The following is a 24,782-nucleotide window of genomic DNA, read 5'->3' on the forward strand; positions in this document are numbered from 1 at the left end:
AGAATCTCACTGTCAGATAACTGCCACATGCTGTGCATTGTATATAACTGGAGCGGAAGAAAAATGAGACAGACATGCCCTTTGTGACTTTCATTTCTTAAAAAAAAATATTTCTCACTCTTGGTAATAAAAACTTAGAAGTTTGAAGTTTAGATCTGCTTATTATTGTAGGGTTTCTGACTCTCAAAAGAACATGTAAACAGTTTCTCATATATTTATTTGTATATATATATAAATCTTTTCTATAATGTAAATGAGATAGATAGATAGATAGATAGATAGATAGATAGATAGATAGATAGATAACTACTGCAGAAAAGATTGACTCATTTTAAAGTGGTAAATAGAAGTCAAACTGCCTCAGCTTCTCTTTCATGTCTGTTTGACAAAGCACTTTGAAATTTTCACTCTTTCTAGATTAGGTCCTTCTGTGTGTTCTGTTATATAGTCTGTAGTCAAGTAAGAGTTTTCAGTTGCACCTTATGGCTTGCCATAAAGAATTAGTAAAGAACTGAAGCTAGAAACTGAAAGAAAGCAGGTTTAGATTAGATACTAAGAAAAAATTCTTTTACTATGAGGGTGATGAGGCAATGGAAAAAGTTCCCCAGAGAACTGTGAAATGTTTAAGGCCAGGCTGGATGGAGGTCTGAGAAACCTGGTCTATTGGAAGATGTCCCTGTCCATGTCAGGGGGATGGAACAAGATGATCTTTAAGGTCTCTTCCAACCCAGGCCACTCTTTGATTCAATGAGCCCATGAAGAGCCTTCCTTGCTGCCATGGGAGTGAGGATTTCAGCCACAGTATTTAAGGAGGATTCAGGAACAACATCAATGTTTGACACACAACTGAAAGATTCTCCTTTGGTTTTGTTTTTCTTTTTTAACTATTTTTTTTTTTCTCCAAAGCATTTTCACACTGTTAAAAGACACAGGAATATGCTTAACCTAAGCATTGCCACTGCAGTATTTTAAGTCATAGCAAAAAATTATTTTTGCTGCTTCAAAAGTCATAGGAAAATAGCAGCATCTTGATTGTTGAATCCCACTGGACAGTAAATTAACTAAAAGTTAGTTAATAAAATCCACACTTCACCATTTGTGTGGCAAGCTGCCGTATAAAAATATTTATTGGAGCTGTCTATCATTGCTGTGTTTAATCTTTCTGAATTCTGAAAATGCTGGCCCTCTTGGGATGATAGATGGCCTTTTTCCTGGTGTTCTGAATCCCCTGCAGAATATGAGCATATCTAACTAAATCAGCATCTTAACCAAAACAGTCTCACGATTGAATAACAGGGCTTACACCACTCTATCTCACTGTAGCATCACTGAAGTGACAGAAATAGAAATGGAGCAGGATTCAGCTCTATGCTGCTTTCAAGTCATTTTGCAGTTTCCTTGTCAATATATTGGTACTGCAGCCTACATGTAAAGCAGTCTATTTTCTCTAGTACTTTAACAGAGCCACACTAATTATTATGAGATCCACTTGGGTGTCTATTAGCAGTAATTAAGGGATTGCAACTTTCAGATGAATAATCTTCTGTCTTCAGCATACCCTGAGCAGAGTTATCAGGTACATGAAAGGTAAAAAGCAAGGGACAGATCAGGAATTATTTTTTTCAGCATAAGGACAGTTGCTGACCCTGTTGTTTTTCTATCTTCTGTCATGCTAAGAGACAATAAAAGGTGAATTATTTTCATTTCAGTTTTAGTGTCAGATTTGCAGATTTTCATTTTAAAAAACACTCAATCCTAGAAACTAGAACTCCTAGCATTGCTGAAAAGGTACACTTGCAAACAGATGTTTTTGCCAATAGTGTTCATCTGATAAACCTGATTATTTTCATCCTTGCTGGTGGTTGGCAGTGGGGAGGAAAAGGAGGAAGCTGAAGGGTGAAGGAAATTTTGGCATAAGGAGAACATGAAGATATGCTGAGATTATTTCTTTAGTATTTCTCCTAAGTACGTCTCCTCTCACTGGACCTCTTCTCTTGCCCTTTACCTGAAGGTAAAGAGCTGTGCTCATTTATCATACCTGGCATCTGGTGATTTGGTGATCTGGTGACTGTGGTATCCTGCTGGTAACTTTAGCAGAATAATTCCTTGCCTTCTACTGCATTGCTGGCAAGTATCTAGGTCATTGCATCCCTGCAAAAACCTTAGTGGGATTGTTCCTAGACATGGTGTAAAGCATGATTAGTGTACTCATGGAGATCTCGATATGTGCTTGGTACATCTGTTTGTCTTGCCCAGTGGAGTCTGTAGGCTCAGACTCTGCCTTGGGGAAATTCTCTGATAGCCTTGCCAGCTGGGTACATCACAGCTATCTTACCCTCAGCTTCAGGAAAATAAAGCTGTCTTGCTGGGCCTGTGGTACCAGAGTTAAGAAAAGGGCCTGTTTTCCTTTGTGGCAGCCTTGAAGAGTATCCATCACATCTTGACTATTGGCCTTTTCATTGGGTAGCAAACTGTGCACTATGTGCAGTAAACATGTGAATTGTTTTTTCGTTCCAGCAAGGGTATCTGTGCATGCTACACCCTAAATTGCCCTGTGCTGCTGACCTTGCAAAAACAGCATTTGAAGTATTGTTCATACAACTTTCTTTTGGTGGGTCCTCGGCAGTGCTGCCCACATCTCACAGCAGGGATGTGATGGCACATGGGTAGTTGGCATGAGCTTTGACACTACACTGACTCTGAGATCCAGCTTCTGCTTCTTCCACCCCTGATGATGTAGACCTCTCTAGTTTTGAGTACTGACAAGTGGGGGGCCCACTGGACAGACATACTTTGCCACTAGTACCTGTTAAACCATGTAGGGTTTTTTTACTGAGCAGGCCATAACATATAGAGAAACCATTTATTTTGTCTGTGTTACTTCTTTCACACTGAGAGATCCTCAAAATCCATCTTGTTTTATGCAGGGCTTTTTTTTTTTTCAGTTTTACAGTTTATTACTTTACCTTATCTCCCCTTACTCATCCTATCCTTTAACATCCTGTCAGTTAATTGGATTTATTGCCCATTTTAAAGGGCATTATTTTATTTGACTGTGTTCTACTTGCAGAAAATAGTGTAATCAAATATGAAGCACTTGCGTGCCTGAAAGCTTGTCCATTTTTGCTAAATCTGGTCTGTGGGACTAATTAACATTGCTGTTTCAAGCTGCTCAGCAGTACAGCAGAAATTATTTTTGCTGCTTCAAAAGTAAAGACTTTTGGCAAAAATGGGACCAAAGCTGGGTGAAGAGTTGACATGGGGAGATCTGCAGATCTGCTACCCTGTGGAGCCTGGAAGGCTGAAAGCAGCAATTCCATCAGGGGGAAAAGATGCTTGTCACTCCTTTCTTTGGAAATACCTTCCCTGTTTGCCCATTGCTTTTGTGAAGTGGCAGCCACTATGCCTGGCCAGGACTCTACATGGTCAGTAGAAGGACAGGGGCCATTCCACTTCTGCAAGCAGTGTGTGTGTTGCCCTCAGAGACCATCCACTTTGCCACTTTGCCTCAGTCCACAGTCAGCCTTCATATACAAAAAGAAATTACTTCAGCTTGTGAGTCTTAACTCTATTGTACTCAGCTGCAAGAGCAAACTTAATCAACTCTGAAGAGACTATCTGAGAGCAGTTGTCAGCCAGAATTGATCTAACAGAAGAGCAAGAAAATGATAATTGCTACTTTATGATCTATTGAGCCATATTCTCTAGGTAGGTGGTCATGCCAAAGTGTAGTTTTCTAAAAAAACAGATTCTTTTATTGATGCCCCATCTCTTGAACATATTCTGAGAATGGAGGATTAATATTCTGGGAATAATATAGGTCAGAAAACAATATTATTTATTATTTGTTAAGCTTCAGTGAGATTTTTGTCTCTAGCAAAAAGAAAAGGGAGGGGAGTGTGGGGGTGTATTACATGTGTTGCATGGCATGCATTCAGTGCTGTAATGATGGTTTAAAATTCTTTGGCCTTGGAAAACAGCCTGAGGGATGCAGTGTTATACTCCTAGCTGAACTACAGCTTCCATATGAACGGCATGGCTGTATCTTGACTTTTACTGATTTTATCAGGATTATTCCAGTGAGGGAAATAAACAAACTTGTCTCTCTTACTAGATGCTCAGCAGCAAGCCATATGCAAAATACAAGTTTTCAGAATAGTTTATACTATTCTTTCTAATATGTGAGGAGTTCTAAAAGAACCAATGCCAATACATGCTAAACCACTCAAACTCTGGGCCCCAGACAGTGGACAAATGGCTCAGACCTTTGGGCAGAGTTAGAATTAACCAGTGCTTTGCAGCACTGGTACAAACAACAGAATCAAGAGTCACAACACTAAAAATGCTTTCAGCTTTTAGAAGTGGTAGATTCCCCCTAAGCATACATAGGCTTATATTTTGATATCCTAACATTTATATATCACATTAAGACAATTGATCTATTTATTAGCCACAGGGCTCTTAGAGGAAGGTGAAAAATGTTCAGAACTTGGAAGCATCTACTGTTGCCCTGATGTAGGTGCCTTGCTGGGAGTGTAGGCATATGTCTTATGGTGTATCTTGTTTGTGAACTCTTATTTGTTGGCTCAAATCAGGCCATCAAGTCATATACTCCTGTCTCTGTTCCCCATGCTGAAGTGTTGACACTGACATTTTAGACTCATCTAACACACATTACTTTGCAGAAAGCCAAGAGATGCTCTGGGCTACCAAATGAAGTCCAAATGAATCTTCTCTTCCAAACCTACTGTATGCCTGCAGTGGTATGATAGGGTTAATGTCTTCCCAGATTGGTTGAAAAACCCAAGAAGAATGGTGCTTCATGGTAGGACTTTTAAAAAGGGCTGAATACAGTAACATTTTAGATTTTTTTTTTTCCTTTTTCTTTCTCAGACAGTGTGAATAAAGTGAGAGACAAAAAATCCTTGTATGCTGTAAGCTGTGATAGAAATTGAGGGGGCTGATGTCGATGGCTGTTGGCAGTGTGTTACAAATGTCATTTCTAGGCTGGAGTTATTCCAGTCGTGAGGGTCCTGCCATTGCAGTCCTGCCATTAGTCAATACCCATGATTGTAATATGCTAAAACATAATGCAGGCATTCATAAAAGGCTGACAGGAGAGAAGGAACAGTGAGAAATTTCACCCACTGGCTGCTCATCCCACTGCCTGGTCCTTGTTGGTGTTTGGGCTGAATTACCCTATGTTTTGGGTACCTAACTACTAAAGGAGGGTCTCCTCAATCATAAATGGCTCCCAATTGAAATTTTTAAGACTCTTTGTTCACTTTGAACAAACTCCAGTTTCAAATTTCAAACAAACAGTATTCCTGAGGCTGGAAGTGTAAGTGCCATTGACAAAATGATTTGCAGGGAGAACAGCAAGGAAATTTATGCATTGGGCACTTTGAATGAGGAACAGGGAGCATACCATTTTTCTCAGTTGCAGGAGGCAGAAAAATTTGATATTTGTGCTGGAAACAAGGGAAGAAGAACTGGATTCCTACAAAAACATAATTGCTGTGAAACATGCAGGTGCCAGGCTGGAGGAAGAGGACCAGCCACCCACTGGTCATATTTACTCTTAGCCAGGAAAGGGGGGTCCCTATCACACTGACCCAATATTACCTGTCTGATTAGTGCTGGAACCATAAACTTCCTTTTAATTCCACTGTGATCTGCTGTTCACTGGTGCTGGCAAATGTTTGTTTTTATTTCAAATAAATAAATAAATAAATAAATAAATGTTGCAGCCCAACTTTTTAAGGCTGTTCCCTTCCTGCCTGTGTGCAGAGAATTGCAGATCTGTGTGCGATATAATGAAGGCCTAGGGGAGAATATTAGCACTTCTGAAAAGAGCTCAGGGAATTCTGGTTTTTGCTCTGACAACTGAAGGCAGAGGAGAGTTTTTCCTTTCATGTTTGTTTTCAGTACATAAAGTGACTGAAAGCAGCTTCCTAAAGAGGAGGATGGGGAAGGAGTGCTGAAAATTTTTAGAATTTCTAATCTGCAACCTTAATTTTGCTGCTGCTGCACTCTCATATGGAGTCAGAGAGAGGATCAGAAGATGGGGATGCTGTTTTATGGGTACAGCTAGGAAAGCTCTGCAAGAGGGAGGAGGGAAGAGCTGGGAAAGCTCTGCAGAGCAGGGAGGGAAGGGAGCTTCTTTGGCCAGACCCAGCATGCCCAGTGTGCTGAGCTCCATGCAGGCAGGCAGCAGTTGTGGTAGCACCACAGCAGGACCACCCTGCTCCCTCCCTCAGCACCCTCAGCCAGCAGCTGGCTGAGCACCACAGGGCTGGGCTGGGGCAGGAGAGGGAAAACACCAACAGGAAAGAAGGAAGAAAAACGGGAGGATAGGCTGGCAGCTGTCTTTTGAAGGAATGCTCTCATGTGGGCTGGGTGGATCCACCTGGGTTTGGTTCAATTCTTCATCCTCAGAAGCAAAGCACTCAAATTCACCAACATGGATGGAATAGGGAAAGACTTGCTGCAGCCATGATGGCACATTAAAGCCAGATTCCCTGTAATGCAGGCCACTTCTATAGTGCCTGCACATTACAGTCTCTTATTTTTTTAGTTACTAATGTGGCAATACTGAAGAGTCATGCATCCTGGGATAAAATAAACCTGACTCCTCCCTAAAAAGAAGGTAAGTCAGGTTTCTGCAGCACTTCTGCTCAGCTGGTAATGAGATGGCAACAATATCAAAAGTAAAGCTTTGTGGATTCTGTAGAGCTCCATAGAGCCTGTTCAGAAGCCTGCTCCAGTCAGGAGAAAAAATACCAGTTGAATACTTGTTTGCCCCTCAAAGTGTGCTAACTGGATATTTTAGAAAAATTGATATTTTTATGATTAACACTGTAAGGATGAGATTGACTGGATTCTGTTCTTTGGCCATAGCCATCTGCACCCTCCCTACCTATGTCCTGCAGCACTGGGTGCTTCATAAGTTTTCACCTGGAGAGTGACCACAGACCCCTGAGATCCAGTTGCTGGCTCACCTGGAGTTTTGCTAAATCCTAATCCTGGCCCAAGTCACAAAGTGTATTGAGAAGTCCCTCAAGCAACTTTCAGATCAAGTTAGGACTGAGTCCAAACCCCCTCTACGTAACTGCAAATCATGCTTTGAGTTTTTGTTTGACCTGCATCGGGCTGTCTGCCCCATCCAGCTGCAGAGAGGAGCTCAATTCCCAGGACTAGTCTGACACCTTTCTTGGCACAAAATAACTGAAACAGAGTGAGCAAGAGACCTGAGAGACCCTTGTACCTTGACTCTCTTGCTCTGAGCTCTGAATTGATGCACTTGTTTTGCGTGATGCTGATTAGGATGGTTACAGCCCCAGACCTGCTATTAATAATCTGCTATTAATATCCCTTCTGCAAGCATGGAACAGGGTTTCCCCCCACTTGCTGCCTTCTGTTTTATTGGACTCTTGCTGAGACTTCCCCTTTCACCTGCATATAATCAGTCCATGTTATCACTTCCACATGCAAATTATGTGTCTTCATTATGGAGTGCATTGGAAGTGTGTAACAGTGACTCTGCTTGGTAAGAGAGATGACAAAAAAGTCAGGTGGAGCTGGATAGGATAGCCACAGTTGTCCTTCCTTTTGCATCAGGTTACTTGTTGAATAACAATTCAGAAGCAAGAGCTTGGCATCCTGAAATAACTCACTGCTTTTAGCTAGTTCTTAATGAAAAAGGAAGAACAATGGTGTTCTTCCATTATATGGCACAGAGAGGACTAACAGCAGCCAGTTAATAATCTTTGTCTCCTTCATTGCTGGCACAGGTTTAAAACAAATGCACACAAAAACCATCCCAGGCACGTGTGCTCACAGATGTCTATGCACGCAGGCATGGTTTAGCATGAAGAATCACATAAATTAGCAGGATTATAATTACTCTTTTTAATCCTTCTGCTTTGAACAAACAAGCTTTAATCAGCAGAAGGGGAAGCCTATTTAAAACCTGAAATATAATCCGAGGTCGGAAACTAAGGGTCACCACCCTTGACCATGAACTCAACAACCAGGTGTGACCAAGAATTGCAGTGAAAGGCAGCCTCTCCCCTTCCCCCAGGCACCTGAAGGGCACCATGGCCAAGCAGGGATGTGGGGCTCAGCATCTCACAGCAGCCCAGTGTTTGCAGAGCCCTCGGGGCTGCAAAGGCAGCCACAGATGGGGGCACGTCAGTGCCTCACTCCCCAGCACTCACTCCAATGCAAGCAGCCGTGAAGAGGAGGGGTGAAAAAAAGCAGGAAGCTTATAAAAGCAGTTCCCTCTCCAGGGATAATTGGGGAGGGGTTAGAGTTAATTAGTTTATATGGGTAACAGAGGTTAATAGGGTTCTTGTTTTGGTTTTTCTCTTCCTTTGATGGAGTGTGTCAGTTGTTTAAAGCTTACAAGCTGCTGAGATAAAAAGCAAGTTAAGTATGTGATCCAGGTGTTGCCAAGAGTTGAGGCAAAAGTGTTAAAGAAAAAGCTTAGAAACTGGATGGAGAAAAAAAAAAGAAAGAAAGGTTTCCATGAAAAAAAAAAAAATCCCAATGCAAACCTTGCATAATTTGTGAATCAGGTGTTTAACTGGTAGACAAAATAAATTGCAAGAGCAAACAATGGAGATATTAAGAACAGCCATCCTGCATATCATTTTATTGACATGCACAAAAGTAGTGCTGTACAGCTTGCTGTTCCTTATCAATAAACAGGAGGAGACTGAGTGTTCAGTGCTTATTGCATGAACTGCACAATTGCTTTTTCTGCCCAGGCAGAGTAATTTATGCTGTGATGTCCCTAGACTCTGAGACATACTTTGCAGCTATATGAAAAACTTTCTGACTTGTGTCAGATCTTGAGCAGGAGCCTTCCAGAAATGCTGGGCTCACAATCAAAGCTCTGGTCTTCCCTCTGGAACTATGGGGATGTGAAAACAGACCAGAATTTCCTCATGATGCTGTAGTCATATTAAAGTCAGTAAAGAAAGTCAAAATAGCCATAACAATTCCACCACCTTTGACTTGCTGATTCCTACATGTTTCCCCAATTCCTAGTGCCACTAAATTTTTAGTCAACATTTCTAAGTTCTGTCCCTCTTTTATAGCCTGCTGTCTCTATTTCTGTTTATATTTACTGACCACTCTCTTGCACTGCTTCAGTCATCACCTGTTTAACCTGGAACCATAGATATGAAGATGGCCAACTTTCAAAACCACTTCCTCACAACACACCCATGAGGTCTCTGCTTAGGAGCAGCAGCTCACCTTTCACTCCTAAAGTTAGCAGGTCAGTTCAGAAGAGAAATGTTCATGTGTTTTGGGAGGGGAGTTAGCAGGTCAGTTTAGAAGAGAAATGTTCATGTGTTTTGGGAGGGGAGTTTCCACACCGCAAGGCTTGTCTTTGCAGATGTAATCATCCTTCCTAAGAGTTTAAGGAAGTTGCAAAAGCAGAAATCACCTTTAAGAAATGTGTGATTCAGTGCCCTGCAACTAGCAGCAAAATTTGCCCCACAGGTGTTGGAGGGAAAAACACCTGGTTAGCCCAGCAAACAGCTTGTGTAATGAAGTAAATTACCAGCAAATGGCATGAAGGTGTTTTATCCTGTGTATCAGCAAGGTCTGAGGTATTCAAGGATGCCCTGCTGGAGCCTGCAGCATCAGGAGGAGAATGGCAGTCTGAGGGAGCCAAAGCTGTTGAAGGAGATCCATGGGCATACAAAGGCACTGAGTGCTCACGTCACCACTGTGGGAAAGCTTGTTAGGAAGCAGTCCTCTTCTAAGCTGCACATACTGCTGGGTGCTGCTAGTTCCAAAATATTTTGTAGACAAGCCTCTTGGCTGTTTTACAGGAATCATCCAGTTGGAAGCTAGCATAACCTGCTACTGCTTTTGCTACTGCCTGGGGAATAATTTAAAAATAACCCCCTCAAGAAAGAGCAAATAGTACACCTCTGTATTCAGCCTTGCTGAAAAGTGAGATTTGGAGCATCTGGTCCCTGATTGTGCTCCAGCTCTTTCCCAGGACATTTATTTAGTACAAGTCAGATGTGGGAGGAGGAGAGAGGATTCCTCTCACAATTACTGAGAACTTGAAAAGAAAGTCCTGCCATCCTGTCAAATGCATCTGCCCGGTGTCAAATGCTTCACAGCTCACCCTGCTTGCCAGGTTGTTGTAGAGCACTGTGGTCACTTCTGCTGCACCTCTCTGCATCTGTCTTTTGCCCTGTGTTCCTGGAGGGGAGCAGCCTGGTGGAAATAAATACTCCAAGAGAAAGTAGCCCCGAGTTCTTAATACCTGGACCTGGAATATCTTTGGAAAATGCAAGAGGAGTGTATTTAACATCAAAGCAGAAGGAAAAAGGTGGAGAGGCAGTGGAGGACTTGTTGCCACCAACAAGCTCTTCATTTTTTTGTGGAGAAAGCTTCACGTGTGAAGGAGCACTAACCCAGAAAAAAGAGCAATCAAATGTGCTAAAAAGCACTGCTTTCCACTTGCAAAAAGTCCTGTTTAGTACACGTTTATGAAACTTGTCTCAGATGTTCTAAAAATACTCTTATAGGAGCAAGTCTTCAGCTCTCCCCAGGAAACTCTACATGTTCCTAGCATAAAAGCACAGCTTAATCCTGATTTTCACAAAAAGAACAATTATTTTTAGTGCTTTTAAAAATAGACTTTAGCTGCCCAGTGCTGAGTTGCCAAAGCAAAACATGAAAGATGTGTCACTTCACAGGAATGTGGCACAAGTTGATGGGTTCCAAATGACCAGAACATCTGATGGCAATGTGGTGGTTCAGATGTGTCAGGAGGTGTTAAGATGAAGATTTCAGGCAAGGCTTGCGGGCAATGATAAGATGAAAAAAGGGGTCTGAGGAACATCCTGATAGTGGTGAAGAGGAAAGGGACATTCTAGGAAGCAGTGTTGAAACTGTGCAAATAAGAACAGAACCAAAGCATAATGTCTTCTTCTGGCTGAGGTGTCAGATCTCTTCAACAGGAGAAATGTTGCACAGCTAGTTGGATAGTTATAAGGAATATCATTTGGTATGGTATGTCATTAGAGAAGCCCAGTTAAACTTGGTCCTAATGAAATCAAAAGCCCATCTCTCATGGATTTAAATCATTCATCATTCTGTCATCTGGACTTTGATAGTACTGTCTTCTGTGGTTTGTAGATGGATCTTGGAGCACAAATACTTTGGAACCATTCCTGTTTGTTGTCTATTGAAACTTAATAGATTTCCCAGATATCCCACCTACTCTGCACGTGCTAAAGCTTTTGCAAGGAAGTCAGGAGTGGTGGCAGCTGGCTTCTGCTAGGAGTACTAGAGTGGTGAGGTGAAGGGCTAAATACCTGACAGATCCAAAACTGAGCTAGCTGGAAGGACCCACCAGAAGCATGGCCAAAAAGAGCTCAGCCTCAGCACTTGCTCCCTCCTCTGTGGGTTTATCTCCAATAATTGCCTTAACTGTCTGGCACTTGGACTCCTGATGCAGGTTAGTCATCTGGGTGACTATTGCCTTTCAAAAGTGTCAGAAATCCTAATGAATATTGCCGAGAACATGGAAAAAGACAAAAGGAAAGCAAGAGTTTTCCTAAGTTGACTTTGCTAATGCAGAAAATAGGCCATGTAACTACTGTTCAGCTCTTATTTAGGATGATCTGTATCATATATTTGTAGCTAGCTTTTCCCAAATACGTCTAACAATGCTTCAGACAACTATCTTACTAATATATACTTCCCACGCATAATTTTACTTATCTGCTCCAAAGGATGCAGCTGTAAGGTCTCAATTTGGCTGATATGCCTCAAAAGTGATGGGATAGAGCTCATCTGTCAAACAAGGCTGAGAGAGATAGGAGATACTTATCTCTTACAGACAAAACACCTGGTTGTCTGGCTTTATGAATGCTAATTTTGCAAATTTAAAAAAAAAAAAACACAAAAAAACCACAAAAAAACCCTCAGAAAACCTCCATCAGTTTCCCACTTCCCCCCAAAAATAAAATAGAAATGTTTCTATCACATTTCCAAGAGCCTGTATTTCAGTTATACAGAATGCAACTTAAATTCCGTGGAAGAAGTGGTGAAGAATTACCTTCTTTTTCCATGGTTCTAAATATGTTCAATTAGTGTTCACTTAAATATGTTTATATATATTCACTTGTAAATATGTGAGTGTTTCCCCTTTTTGTGAGATCATGTGCATCTCTCTCTCTCTCTCTCTCTCTCTCTCTCTGTGTGTGTGTATGTGTGTATATTTTCAAGCATTTTTAGTCACATCATTCAAACTACTCTGGGTACATAAAATCCCCCTTAATAATGTAAGTTGTCAAAACTAAGAGCATTTTATAAATTATCAGTAGAGCCTCAAATTGAATAATGATGAAAATATTGAGATATATTTGGTCTGCTGCTGTAAACATGCCTTGCATATGACTCAGCAAGTGTAGTTTTTGTTATTCTTGCCTTCTGTTTTTCATGCTGTCCATTGCTTCTACTCCCCCAGGAAGATGGATTTTTATATGAAGTCTCTGAAAAGTAAAGTGCTTTATAAAAGTAGGACTTTCTTACAAAAATAGCACTGACTCACTGAAACATAATTCTGTTGTAACTAATGTGGGTAAACAGAGATTCCTTTCTAGAGGGAAGCAGTTCACACAGGAAAGGACTTCCCCTGCTTTCAAAAATGGGCAAATCTCAGTTTCCTACTCATGGACACTTTCAGCTGTAATGCCTGTAACTTCTCCACCATGAACTGTCAGTAAGATAGCTCAGTCAAGAGCACACAGGTAATGAAAAAACAGGATTTTGTGACAGCTGCTATTTGTGTTTCTCTCTTTGCTTTGAATTTAATGAGCAAAGAGAGAAACCTCTGAAACAGAAGTAGCAAGCTGCAGTAGCCAATTAAATAGGAAATGATAACACCACCTCCATCAGGCCACTAAGTCACAGATGTTGATACTGCCGGTGGGAACAGAGATCTATAGCCAGAGCTAAGTTGTACCCCAGGTTTAAACCAGCATCACACCTAAGGCTGGACATTAAAATTCCCATTGGTCTTTCCAGAAACAAACAAAAAAAGAAATTCTTTGCCCTAAAAATGAACAGGCCTCCTGAATTCTTGCAGGGTTTCCCTGGCTGCTCATTGCTCAGCTGCAGGGCTTGGTTCCTAGAGGCACTGGGTGCAGGCACCTCTCCTGAGGCTGTGTGCTAATCAGCATTTGCTGTAACATGGAGCTGGAGCCATGCTCTTGAAGCAATGATCTTCCCTTGCATCTTCCCAGAGTAACTTAGTCGCAATCATTGCCAAAATTTTTGAGGCAAGCTAAATATTAGACGTCTGTAAGCTTAATTGCAAGCTGGAGAAAGGCAGGCAGGAGGAACATAGAGCAGTTCACTAACAAGCGTCATTGTCAGACCACTCTAGCTTTGAAAGGGAACATTAAGGTGTCATTTACTCTGTGCCCTGGCTTCCTATAGAGCACTGCTAATGAAAGACCTCTTTGTGTGTGCGGTCACTGACTACAGAGAGCAGTCAAAGACTTTGTGGACATAACCATAAAAAAGAGAGCCTGTAGGCCAGAGCCGATCCTACAATTAGCTCCTGTCTGTGTGAGTGGAAGCACCTGCTCTTGCTGCGGCGCTTTTCAAAACCAGAGACTTTTAAACCTCTGTCTGCTCCAGGGGTTGCTTTTTCCATTGAATGACTTGCCTGTGTTCCCACACGTGCACATGTTGCATCCAAGCTTGGCAGTGAACACTAAGAGGAGGTTGCAACATGGGGCAAAGACAAGCCCTGCATCTTCGCCCACACGCTTGCTAGGGCAGTACGCTGGAGAGGGGCCAGGCAGACTCTGCAGATGTGACTGACAGTGCTCCAGGTCTGTGGCCATACGACTGAGTTTTTAAACACCTTTGTTCTCGCTGACTGTCCTTGCTGTGGCAGCAGCCGTCGGGGACGGGAGAAGGAGGGCTGGAGCCTGCCCACGGCACCGCGCCGGCGCTGTGCCGCTCGGGTCCTGCTGCAGTGCACGGCTCGGGCACCACATTCCAGAGCTGCCCTGCCCTCATGGTGCCAAGCAGGGACATGATGCTGATGCTCTGCAGCTCAGGGTTGCAGGTGTGGAAAGGAGACTGGGTTGTGAAACAGGGCTGTCAACCCTTGGTGGCACATGTATCTCAACACATATGAGAAAACAGCCAAACAATCTTCTCCAATGAGAAGTTACACCTGTGTTAAATTTAAGTAAAATGCAAGCACAAGTCCATTTTTAAGTGTGCCTACAATGTACACAAAGGTGACTGAAGAGAAATGAGTGTAAAGATGCAGATGTTTTCGAATTTCAGCTGTTGACATCTATTTTGATACAAATCTGGTTTTATGCTAAATAAATCAGTACCAAATCACACTTTACTTGTCTGAATGTTTCAATTGTTTCAGGAGCATTCGGGAGGTTTTCAACCTCCCAAAATTGTTATTGCTCCATAAATACTGAGCTGCATGTTTAAAAAAGTCAGAGTCATTGGAAAATCAACCTTGCCAGAAGATATCTTTTCTAAAAATCAGAGTTAATTTTAAATGTGTTGTCAGCTTACTAAGTTATTTTGCCTTTGATTATCAGGAGAATTAAATTTTCCAGTTTCAAGTGAAATTCCTTTAAGCAACTCAGGTCTGAGCCTTATTATCAGATAATGTCATTCGTGGAAAAGATCTGGCTATGCATAGCAGGCAAATCTGTGTCTAAATGGACAGCATATATCTGGCTATAGTTGAATAGCACATATACTGTCACAGGTTCCCTTCCTTGCATTCAGATGTGGGCAGGCTGTACTAACTTCAGGAGCAAATTCCTGGGCACTTAAATACACTGGGCAAGATGAATTTCAAATTTGAGATGTTTGAGGATAAAAATAGGATAAAAGTGGGATTACAAAACCCATACTTTGGTGTCATGGAAGAGGATCTTTTGCTTGCTGTAGAGGATGGCTGAGCTTGGCAAAAGCTCAGCAGAATTAAGAGCAAAGACTTAAAAATTTGCATTACATTACCATCCATCTGACTTTTTCTTCATTTCAATGGATTTTTAAACATTTACCATAACCCACCTGTCAGTGAAGTGGTTATTTTGCAATTTAAAAAAATTAAGCCACTCCATCCCTCCAACAACAAATTGGTACTAGAAAGGAGAGAATAAAGAAAGCATTTATTGCAGTAATTGCCTAATGCAGTTGTTTATTTAGTTCCTGCAGTGTAGCATGAATTAAAGGGCTGTTGCCCAGGGTTGTCAGTCAGGAGAGAGGAAGGAAAGGGAGCTCTCACAGCTGGTGGCCTTTCACCTCTGGGAACAGGAGCTTGATCTGTCACAGGGAACTTCTCTATGCCTTGATGTCCAATCTTCAGGCAGTAGAAGCTTTGAATTGGGCAACTGAGAATATGTAGGTCAGAGCTGAGGCAGTGATAGAGCTTGCCAGAGGGATCTTGTATAGCTCAGGAATGGGCTAAGTTAGTGTGCATGAGCACTGAAATTAATCCTCCAGAAAACCTAGAGTGTGGAAATATTTGAGTTATGCAGTAGATAGGATTTTAAACAGCCCCATATAGTTTGGGAACATACATAATCAGCATCATGAAAAACAACATGAACAATTTTTAAAAAAGTACAGTGATGTAGATCCCACTGTAGGCCACATTATTCTGTATTTTCTGTATTTTCTTAGTCTTTGAGTTATCCTCCCTTTGCTAGTTCATGTTCTTCTTAATTTTAGCCATGCATTTTCCTGAGGGCAGGCTTTGGTCTCTCCTTGCTAGGAATAAGGAAAAGAGGGGTGAGGAAATACTCTTGGCAGGTACTGCATTACAAAGGCTGAATTAAAAAGTCCTGGGCATTTTCTTCATGAGAGAGTCTCCTTGTCAAGCTCAGAGGATGCTCCAAGTCCTCTGTGCTCCTTGCCTTCCCAAGTGGCTGCCTTGCTGGCAGAACAAACATGCATGTCTGATAGAGGGCTGAAAGACAGCAAGCCTGGGTATTTTCATTTTAAGGAAGTAACCAGGGTTTGCATTTTGCAGCTTATGTCCCTTAGTCAGACAGCTCACAGACTTCTTGACGCTACTGCAGGCAGGACTGCCAAACCTGTGACGTCAAGAAAAAGCATTCTGTACCTTCTAAATGCAAAAGACGAACACGAAAAGAGACCACAGTGGCTGCACTGTCTTCTCTACAGAAAGGTTTGATCTCCTGTAAAGCCCACCTAGTGAAAAATTGTGCATTTTGTGAAAAATAGCGTGATGCAGTGCTAATGCAGTCTCTGTTTCTGAAAGCCAAGCAGCTGTGCAGAGCTCTTTGCTTGGGTGCCATAACTGGATTTCTTGTCATCGTGGAGCGATGAGTCCCCATGCTGAGCACCAGATACAGGAGCTCACAGGTTATGAGATGTATTTCTCCATCTCCTCTGCAACATTTATTCTGGCCATGTCTGCCTGTTTCAGCTCCTTCTCCACCACAGTCCATTGATCTATTGGATAGACATGGAAATCATTTCCAGAAATGAACATGTCATCTGCTACTGTTTGCTGAAAGGCATCCCTCCACTCTAGAGGGAATTACAGCTTCCATCTGCTCCCTAATAGGAAAAATATGTATGGACCCCCATGCAGCAGTGTCACTGTGTTAGCAGGCTCCCTATACTCCTGGAAGTTCCTGAGTGTAGACATTTGATTCAAGGAAATTAGGCCACCACTCTGCAATTACTTCATTAGGCCCTCAGATAATCAGATGAAGGGTGGTCTGAAATTTGAAAAGCCAGACTGTTGGGACTTTGAAAGAGATCCAATTCTTCACATTAGCTTTGAGCTCTGTTTTGTTTAAGTGCAGCATGTGCTTGAAGTTGAGAAATGTTAAGTTCCACTGGGGAAATGTTTTTATTGTGTATTCAAATACTACACATGTTATCCACAAGGACAAACTGCCCCAAATCCTTCATCTCATGCATGTTGGAAACCTAAGTGGGCATCTTTCTTACAGCTTGGTGACTGTAAAAAAGAGATTTGAACAGAAGAGTGATGAGGGGCTTGTGATGCCACACTCTTCATCTGTCCATGGATCTCTGTCCCTGCCACTCACCAGGGCCTCTCTCTGCCTCTGCTGGTTTATTTGTGTCATAAAGTGGTTTTCTGGTGTCTATGGCTTTAAGACAGGAGCTCCACAGCAAATAAAGGAATTAATGTAATGAAGAAAAGCCACTGTTTGGCCTAATAACAGTACAATTAGTAATACTAAGAAGCAGATGAGGGCAGGCTTCTTGCTTGGCTGTAATCTTTTGGCATATCATATTTTAATTACAGACCGCGCTACCATCTGGAATATTAATCATCTCTTGCTGTCATTCTTCTTGATTATTTTGTCCAGAGAGAATGAAGTCCACCTTTCTCTGTAGTTGTTTAATTTTTTTTCTTTTAAACTGTCGACACTATTTTGAAATACACTATAGTCAATTTGATAGATTAAGCTTAAGACCCCAGTAACAGAATGAAATTATTTGCTCTTAGTTCCATATATGAAAAGAAATGTTGGTGTTTGGTGGTTTTTTGGGTTTTTTTTTTTTTTTTAATAAATTCAAAACTCATTCCTTTTCTTTAGGATTGCTTTAAGTTCCTTGCAGTCACTCATTTCATTACTCACAAACACAGCCAAGCAGAAATAGATAATTTTTAGAAAATATGTCAATGAAGTGATTTCACTAGCAATCTGAGAAGGAAGAAAAATCATAATTTTTGTTTTTGTTAATTAAGCACTTGCTAAGAATTCAATACTATGAGGGAGATTGTGTAACTAGAGAGCAATTAGAAAGAGAAATGAAATAACTTGAAATAAGATGAAACACTGCAAGTGAAATCTTGTCTCTAAAACCAAATTGAATTTTATTGTTGTTTCCCTATTGCTAATGATATAGAGATGCTAATTTTTCCTGAACATTTAGCTGAAATTCATCAAACTCAGTGTGCTCTTGAGAACACTGATACCAGAGTCTAGAATTAAATTATATGCATCTAGGTATTAAATGTGAGTTTGCTTTTACAGAATAAAAATCAGGACATGGCTCCATGAGTTTTTTCCTCATGCTGACTGGGCAAATCCCTTTAAATCTCTGTGCCTTAATTTCCCTGAAAGATCCATTAATAATGCCTGCTATTGGAAAGAGCAGAGACATTACCATTGTTTTGAGATCGTCAACTAATTTCTTTCTCTAGGCAAAAAATAAACTTTTTGTGTTGACATAATTCTCTATCTGGCTGGTACTCACTCAGATGGCAGTTTGCCACTTTGGACAGGCTCTGCAACTTGCTATGCTGGCTTATTGACCTCTCCTCTCCTCCCCTCCCCTCTTCTCCTCTCCTCTCCTCTCCTCTCCTCCCCTCCCCTCCCCTCTCCTCTCCTCTCCTCTCCTCTCCTCTCCTCTCCTCTCCTCTCCTCTCCTCTCCTCTCCTCTCCTCTCCTCTCCTCTCCTCTCCTCTCCTCTCCTCTCCTCTCCTCTCCTCTCCTCTCCTCTCCTCTCCTCTCCTCTCCTCTCCTCTCCTCTCCTCTCCTCTCCTCTCCTCTCCTCTCCTCTCCTCTCCTCTCCTCTCCTCTCCTCTCCTCTCCTTCTTTATTATTAGAAAGTCTCCTTTCTCAAACACCAGTCAAGGAATTTGGAGGAGACACTGTCTTGGAATTGGAGAAGGCAATGAGATCCATGAGCAGTACTGAACAGGGAGACAGGCAGGCCATGCCAGGTTGGAAAAATGCACAGAAAATAACAAAGTGAGATTTGACTTGTTAAAGCACAAGTTTAAGCTCTAGGGAAAAACATGAAACATGGTTTTGATGTTTTGAAGTTGGAACGCAGTTGCGCTAAAGGAGCATGTGGGAAGGTGGGCAGCACTTCACTGACTGGCTTCAAAGAAGATTTAAAACATAAAGCCTTATGGACAGACTTCAGGACCCAGGGAGAGAAGTAATTCCTGTCTCCATGAGACTTGATTTGTAACTGGAAGTTCGAAGTTAGTTCTGATCTGTTGGTTGACAGAAAAATAAAAGTAATTTGGTTAGAGTTCAGTAAAGGGCAACAAAGATGAAGCTGGAAGGGTGCTAGGCTGCCAGTTGTGCTTTGCAAGAATTAAACCTGGCTTGCTTGGCAGTGCCACAGCAGAGGAACAGATGCAATAGTCTGCGTCTGTAGAACGTGTAAAGATCAAGGCAGGAGAAGCTTGCTCACAGAAGTAACCAGCAGCTCTTCAAAGGAACAAGCATACTGATTTTCTTCTACTGTGCAATAATTTCCAAAAGCAATACTGAAGATAGGGCTGTTGGAGCAGTTCACATCAAACAACAGCAATCAGTGAGTGTAAAGCCTCTTAGGCCCACACCATATCTGGTTTACTCCACTAAGAATACTAGAGCAGCTCCGGGCTCAATGGACAAAGCCCTGCGTGAGTCACAGCTTGACCCATTTTCTCTGCTATTTATGGCAAGACATCAATATGGCCACACCTGCCATGGGCTGCATGCTGTTTATGGCTGGATTGGAGCGCAGTGGCATGTGAACACATGGCTGTGTTTCCATGTGAAATTTGGGTGGTGGGTAGGAGATGGCTGCCTTGGCTCCTGCGGACAAGGCCGGGCTGCGGTTGTGGTGGTGGTGGCGAGACCTGCCTGCCCTTGGCTGCCACAGGCATGGCTCGTGCTTGGCATGCACTTGGCTGCAGTGAGACTGCATGACCTGCCCTGGGAAGAGCTGATGGGGGCAGGACAACAAGATGTCATGGTCCTCCCTGACCATGTCCCAGGTGCCAGAGATTGGTCCAGGAATGTGTTCCCCATGGTCCTCTTTCAAGTTTTGGCACCAAACTGCAAGTCCTATGGATATGAGGTCCTCAGTGACATTCAGTTCTGCAGAGTACATCCCACTGCCCTGCACCACTTGCTAACACAGTCGAAGAGGAAGTTCTCTGAGGCCCACATGCCTTACCCAGGTGACAGCCATTGCCTTACCTAGAAACAAAGCAGAAACAAATGCTACTTCAGTGCCCAGCCTCTGGGCCATGGCTGCTAGTCACACTGCGAGGATTTCTGCTGAGGTAGATATGTTTGGGGAGAGTTAACACCATTTCAGGAGCTCTGCAAGGCAGCTGGAGCAAGTCATCAGGATGGTTGGTCACTGCTGACTTTGCATTTGGACTGGTGATTTAGAGGAAAAGCTTGATAGCACTTCAGGATTAGCCAAAGCATTCAGCCTTCCTTCCCTCCTTTTACCCCAGGCAGGCAGACCAGATAATTCAGCACCATAACAACAGGAAGACTATAAATAAATACTCAGGACCATTTTTGATACTTGTCTGTGTATCTGTCAAGTTGCAACAATGCAAACATGGATGGTGCTGATGGGTAACGAGGTAACGGGAAGAAGAAAGAAAACCAAATGTACAAATTATTTCAGATAACATGGGAGCGACGTCTGTACTGGCAAGAACATTGTCTGGAGCCGTAGGCTTTCAATTCAGCATGCTTGATGTATATAGTTCATAATAACATTGTGCAAAAACAGCAGTGATTTCTGGACCAGGAATAAATTTGGGATTAAAGGGAGATAAGTATCCTTGGTTGAGGCAGTTGAGAAGTCTGCCTGGCTCTCTTTTCAATACAGAGACATCAATCCCATTCTGTGACCTTTCCAGCAACCCACCCTGAATCCTTGGAAAGGGGTGCTGTCCTCCAGCAGGAGGGAGGAATTTGCCCCTCCTGATATTAGGAGGAGGCCCAGTGACTGTTCTGTGTGTCCCTTTGGAACAGGGCTTTGGTTTGTTGGGGGTTTTGCAGGAATTTTTGCTTTCTAGAAGCTGAGCTGGCAGCTTCTTTTGGATTATGTTTATAGTACCCTAGTGTGCTATAGCTGATAAAATATAAATGACGGAGTCAATTTTGAGGGCTGTAAAATAACTCCGGTGCTGGAAGTGCAAAGGCAAGTGTGCTTTTGCTTGGTGAAATATTTGTTGCTTTTCCAAAGAGGTCATTATTTCAATTTTCATGTGAATTTTCATCACTTAACGGAACATATTATTTTGCACATTTGCACGGCTTTTGAGGTAAGGGCTGGAACATAATACTGAAATAGTGCTCTTGCTGAATCCTTCCCATGAGCTGTGCTGCCAAATTTGTTCTCTCAGACTGTGGAGGCAGGCAAAGCAAAGGTCAGACACCACCAAATAACTGGGGAAATCCAGGATTTACACAAATGCAGGGCTGCACAGCTTCAGAAATTGTTGGTTTCTTTGCTAAAGACTTGATACTGCTCCATGTCTGGGTCTTTTGGAAGCTCACTTTTGTTTGGGTTGACCAACTGAGTGATCATCCAGGTCTGGTTTCCTTGGCACATGGACATGTGGGTTTCCTGCTTGCAGCTGGCTGATGACAAGTGGGGATGGATTGTTTCCCCATCCCACAGGAATCCCGCCACATTCAGAGGTTAGCAAGATTTAAGGGAAAACCATAATTTTTTTCCAAGGCAAATTGCCATTGGAAATGGAACATTTCTCTTTACATCCAGTTCCAGCAGCTCATCTTGGACTTTAATTTAAGATATGCATCATATTTGAGGGATTTACCAGTTTATGCCAAACCCAGCATGGGTTAATTTCCCTTGCTACTGACTGGGAAGTCAAAATCAATCTCTTCCTGAGACGCATGCTATATTTAGTCAGGAAATTATAAATAATGCTATTTGAAGTACATTCTGCTTCTTCCCCTTTCCTCCCCCAATCCTTCTTCCTCCAAAATAACTACAAGGTATAAATAATTTTTACATTTAACCTGAATATTCCTTGCCTACTTGGGTGTGCTCATTTTCTCTCCTTACACAAAAAGTCACTAAGTGGGTTGAAAGTTGTTATTTTATTGATGTACAGTATAAATAAGTCACACTACATAAGATGATTTGCAGTTGTGTGCATGCGTGATTCTCTGTCCTGTTTTCTTATCTGATGTGCCTTTACCACTTGAACTATTCACCTTAAGAAGTGAATTCAGTGTTTGATATTTGAAAGGAAATGTTACCACCACAGGCAGAAAAACCCCACTAGCTGTTATTGTGTATTTTCTGTTTCTTGCTTTGCTTCAGAATTTTAATGTCTGCAATTTTTTTTTGTCCCAAATACATAGATTGCTGCCTTTGTGGAAAAACAGGATTGTTTGCTTAATTAAACATGAGGTAATGATGACATAAGATATTTTTAATTTGGTTCTCATCATGGAAGATTTGTAACAAAGAAAAATGTTTTCATCACTAAGAGATTTTTTCCTGTGGAAGCAAAACTCCTTCCCTTTCATATGCCCCCAAAGTGATGGTATTGATTTTGAAATCACAAGGAAATCTTTATTTCTTTCAAAAGCCATCTTTTGCTGATGGAAGTTTTCAACAGACTCCCACAGGTGCAAACATCTTGCTCACCATCACTTGAGAAATACTGATAAAACCATGGATTTATGATCTATGAAAATATTTTAGGCCAAGACTTTTTGATGGAAATCACAGGAGACAGATTGTATGAGTTACTCAATAATGCTGGGCTGCAGGATGTTTGCATCACAGCAGCATAAGGAGGCTGTAAATCAAAGGAGAGCTGAGCTCTGTGTTATCTGCTGAGGCTCTGTTCACTGGGAGCCCTCGAACAAGCACCAGAGCTCATTGAGGTGTCGGGGGGGCTGTTTGGGAAATGTTGTTTGGCATCCAGAGCCAAGGATAGCCTTATCATAAGAGAGAAAACACCCAGACAAATCATCAATTTTCAGTGTCAATTATTCTGTAGAAGTTGCCTTGCATGTTTGTTTATTTATTTATTGTGAGAAAAGACCCCCCCCCCCCCCAAATGTTAAATGTTTCTGTATATACAAAAAGGTGCTGCCTGGTTACTTCTTTTGGGTATTAAATGTTTCTGTTTGAATTAATCTTTTGAAGAGCAAAATGGACCTGGGAGTAGGGGGAGGAACAGTGCTTGGGACAGACATTTTCCTACTCGGAGCCTAAACTGAGGACTTGTGGTTTTAAGAGCCCACTCAACAGGGTTATTTGCCAGGAAACAGGGAGAATGAGGACAAGACTACACCTAATTGCCAAGGCTGGTATTCATCTCATCTAATAGGAGGTCCCTGAAAGAGAGTTATCTGGTCAAGGGTTCTCCAGACTTGGTCCAGAGTCAGGACAGAGCTGTGGATGCATCCAGGTGGGTATTCACTCCACTGTGATGGAAGTGTCCAAGGTGAACCGTGGGAGTTGCCCTCCAATGGTGCCAGTCTCTCTCTTGATTCAGAGGAGTCTGGACCACTGGAGTAGAGTAGGCACTTCACTTTTAGGCAGCTGGTGTCAGATGAATTGAATTGCACCCCATCAGAAGGTTTTCAACAGGGTTTAGTCCTGTGGAGGTATGGGACTAAACACCTCAGGTGTTTTCCAGAGATGCTGTAATGTGTCACCTAAGCATCCCTGAAATCATGGGTAGCTGAATATCTGTCCTTCAAAAGAAATATACCCATATACATATTTGTATCCTGTAAAGCATCCATCAGGACCCTTCAGCATGTACCTCCAAGCCACTTGAAAATCTGCCTCTGATACAGTTCTGCAAGCATCAAATTATGTATGTCACGTCACCTTCTGCAGCAGCTTTTATCCAGCAAGATCCACTGCCTAAAACTGCCGTGTCTGAAAAGCCATCAAGGCAGGAGCAGCAGTGCAGGTGTTTAGCACAGGTATCAGAGCTCATTGGAAGCACAACACTTTAGTTTAGGAACTATAGCAGTTCAATTTTCTAATTTAAATGGAAAGGGCATGTTGTTCCAAGGCAGCTTGATTTGAAGAAAAAAGCCAGAAGTCTTTTAGTGAGATATACCATCAAGATCTTCAATGACCAGTGTTGGCTGGGACATCAGCATTTATTTATGGTTAGAACTTCAGCAGTTCATCCCTTCACTGAAGAAAGACTGTATCCAGAATCATTAGTTGAAATTCAATGTCCCTGTCATAACCAGTAATTTAAATTAGGTATCTGAGCACGTAGTGGCAAGCACAGAAATATATTCTCCTCCACAGCCAAGTGTGAGAAAGAGCTGAACACTCACAGCTCCTATTGTAGAAAATGGACACCAAGAGGATTAGTGACACATAACATATGCTTGATATTTAGGGCAATTCCCAAAATTAGCGGGTTTTTGTGGACTTACAGCCATCATCTTATATCTGTCTGTCTGCCTGTCTGTCCAGCAGAATCTGCTGCATAGGTAATCAGTGATCCTTCATGTGGACACATGTGCAAGTGAGTATAGTATTTTTAAATTCCTAATTCAGTTTAACAGTTACTTCTGTAGGGGTGGGTGTGATCAGTATGACTGGCAAGACTGAATCACAATACCTTCCACCTGCAAGAAAAATCACCATTCTCACTTGTTTCAAATTTATTTGCACTCTTCACTGTACTTAGGCTTGGATTTTCATGTGCTATTATAGGAAAAAGTCTCTCTGCCTCTGCAGTTTCCTCTCCTTATCCTCTCTTATTTCCAGTAGCCAGAACAGCACCTTTGTACTGCAGACAGGTATTGATGGTTAGCAGGAGGGATTCAGCTTTGCATTGCAGATTACACAGCTGCATAATCTCCTCTCTAAGAAGCCCAGTGATATGCAGTCAGCTCAAGGAGAGCTGGGAGTTTGGTATTTCTTACCTGTTTTCCAAATCTCTTTCATGACTCGGAAGAGAC

The 24,782-nt window shown here is 42.1% G+C and overlaps 1 protein-coding gene and 1 long non-coding RNA gene across 3 annotated transcripts in view; both read left to right on the forward strand.

Moving 5' to 3' along the window:
- LOC146768799 (uncharacterized) overlaps positions 1–17,604 on the forward strand; it is a 43,225-nt gene extending 25,621 nt beyond the window's left edge. Inside the window, exons 1-2 of the long non-coding RNA XR_014956755.1 lie at positions 1–9,286; positions 9,336–17,604. The exon at positions 1–9,286 is cut by the window's left edge and continues 25,621 nt beyond it. This is a non-coding gene — a long non-coding RNA (uncharacterized LOC146768799). The remainder of the gene's footprint in view (positions 9,287–9,335) is intronic.
- NHS (NHS actin remodeling regulator) overlaps positions 1–24,782 on the forward strand; it is a 247,089-nt gene that overhangs the window by 152,534 nt on the left and 69,773 nt on the right. The window lies entirely within an intron of this gene.

This window comes from Lonchura striata, chromosome 1 (assembly GCF_050655825.1).
Source record: "Lonchura striata isolate lonStrDom1 chromosome 1, ASM5065582v1, whole genome shotgun sequence".
In the NCBI taxonomy this organism is placed as follows: domain Eukaryota; kingdom Metazoa; phylum Chordata; class Aves; order Passeriformes; family Estrildidae; genus Lonchura; species Lonchura striata.